Here is a 2923-nt window from a genome sequence, read left to right as displayed (position 1 = left end):
TCTTGCCATTTGCAACAACATGGATGGAACTAGAGGGTATTATGCTATGTGAAATAAGTCAATCAGAGAAAGACATGTATCATATGATCTCACTGATATGAGGAATTCTTAATCTCAGGAAAAAAACTGAGAGTTGCTGGAGTGGTGGGGGTGGGAGGGATGGGGTGGCTGGGTGATGGACATTGGGGAGGGTATGCGCTATGGTGAGCACTGTGACTTGTGTAAGACTGATGAATCACAGACCTGTACCTCTGAAACATAATATATTATATGTTAAAAAAAAAAAAAAGAAGAAGATAGTAGGAAGGGAAAAATGAAGGGGGGGAATCGGAGGGGGAAATGAACCATGAGAGACTATGGACTCTGAGAAACAAACTGAGGGTTCTAGAGGGGAGGGGGGTGGGGGGATGGGTTAGCCTGGTGATGGGTATTAAGGAGGGCATGTATCAAAAACTAATGCTGTGGGTGCCTGGGTGGCTCAGTTGGTTGAGGGACTGCCTTCAGCTCGGGTCATGATCCTGGAGTCCTGGGATCAAGTCCCGCATCAGGCTCCCTGCTCGGCGGGGAGCTGCCTCTCCCTCTGACCTTCTTCCCTCTCATGCTCTCTCTCTCTACCATTCCCTCTCTCTCTCAATAAATAAATAAAAATCTTTAAAAAAACACACAAAAAACTAATGATGTAATGTATGGTGATTAACATAATAAAATAAAATTTAAAAAATAAAAGTAGAAAATGTTAAAAAAAAAGGAAGGACAGTGCTAGTGTGTCATTCTCGTGAGCATCCTAATAAATATATTCATATTCCAAAAAAAGATTTAGCAATATTTGACTTTAATTTAAAATACTGATAAGCATTAAAGTTAAGTTTGAGTGATAGGGTCTTTTTTTATTCTCTTTTATATTTTTTATTCTCTTTTTATTCTCTTTTATATCTCTCTTTTATTCTCTTTTTTTATTCTTTTTTTTATTCTCTTTTTATTTTCTTTTTAATTCTCTTTCATATTACAAAATATATGCAGGCTCACTGAAGAAGACTGGAAAGATACATAATAATTTGGAGAAGAAAATTAAAAACTATCCATTCTTTATTCACAGAGAATCTTGAATCTATATTGCTAACCATTCTTTATTCCTCTGTGGATTATTTTACACAACAGAAACTATTATCTGAATACAATTTATATCTTTTATAGTCTGATATTTTATAATCAGAAGTTTTCATACATTTAAATATTTTTCAGAAACATTTTTACTAGGTGCATAATAGTCCATCTGGTGATATAACATAATTTAACTATTGCCATATTTTCAGACTTTTTTTTAGAATTCCCAGTTATAAACAAAGCTATTTTAAATATATTTGTTTATTGATCTTTTCCAGTGCTTTATTATCTTTCCCTAGGAAGAATTCCTGGAAATAAATTAGTAGGCTAAATGGTAAAAACACTATTGAGGCATTTGGCACGTGTTACTAAATTGCTCTCCAAAAAGATTCTTCCAATTCATATTCCCACCAGCAATATATGAGACTATCTCATTTCAATGCCACCGTGCTGACACTGGATTTTTCTCATTATAAAAAATAATTTAAAACTAAACCTAAAGTAAAATGGAGCAGTTTTCCCCAAGATCTTGGACTTTTTCAAATTTTTCAAAATTGGTAACAGGAAGATAACCCTCTAAGGAAAGTCTCATAGAAAAGAAAAGATGTAGGCCCTTTCTCCCACTGTTCATACCCTCTCTGTTATCTGTGTATAGAACAGATAGCTGGTGAGATAATTTAGAGGAAGGACACAGAAAAAAGAACTAAATTATGTTATTTCAGTATTCTCCTCAATATAAGAAAAATGTGTGTTGGTGGAGGTATTAGCTAACACTATGGTGGTCATCATTTTGCAATATATAAGTGTATCAAATCAACACATTGTATACCTTAAATTTATGCAATGTTATATGTCAATCTCAATAAAGCTGGGGGGGAAAGAAATGTGGGGGCTGTAAGGGCATTTTGAATTCTGAAATTAAGTAATAAATACATTTGTAAAAGCCAAGATTCTCTGTGGTAATTTGCCTAGAACTCTCCACTTGAGTCAATGGTGACCTTGCCAAGATTATAGGAACATCTCCTTTTGTGCAAGTAGGGGCCAACAAAATAAATAACAGTGGCTAACATTTACTGAAGTCTTCCTAGACAAGAGACACTTTAGTACAACATCTCATTTAACCCACACAGCAACCCTATTAGCTAACAATTATTCCCACTTTACAAATGAGGACATTGACGATCTGAGGAGCGAACTAGCCCAAGACCCCAGAGCCTGTGTGACTTGAGGGCCAATGTTCTTCACAATGGCACTGCCAGCTCAGAGTCCTGGGTCCTCACCTTGGCAAACAACCATAAGTCAAAAGTGACCTGAAAAGACTGTGCTTCTGAGCTACATACTGAAAAGGTTCAAATATATCCATAGCCTTATCAGTTTGGAAATGGATCTACAAGTTAGAGGCTTTCTTTCATTCTTTTTTTTTTTTTTTTTTTTTTTACCATCACCACTACCCATCACCAGGACGTTTTTTTTTATTTTATGTTGAATATATTTGACATAACATAGTATAAATTTAAGGTATACAATATGTTAATTTGATACATTCATATGTTGTAATATGATTGTCATTATGGTGATATTTATTTAGCCCCTCCATCACAGTATATAATTATCCAATTATCTTTTCAGTGGTTGGAATAATTAGGTTCTAGTCTCTTAGGAAATTTGATTATAGTACAATATTGTTGTCTATATTCATTATACTGTGCATTAGATCTCTATGGCTTGATTACCACTCATTGCAAGTTTGTCCTCTTAAACAACATCTATCTTATCTCCCCTCATCTCCTGGTAACCACCATTTTACTTTATGTTCTTA

This window comes from Callorhinus ursinus, unplaced genomic scaffold (genome assembly GCF_003265705.2).
Source record: "Callorhinus ursinus isolate GAN/ISIS: 27379988/994484 unplaced genomic scaffold, GSC_fseal_2.0 scaffold1, whole genome shotgun sequence".
Taxonomy (NCBI): Eukaryota; Metazoa; Chordata; class Mammalia; order Carnivora; family Otariidae; genus Callorhinus; species Callorhinus ursinus.
This window is presented reverse-complemented; position numbering follows the sequence as displayed.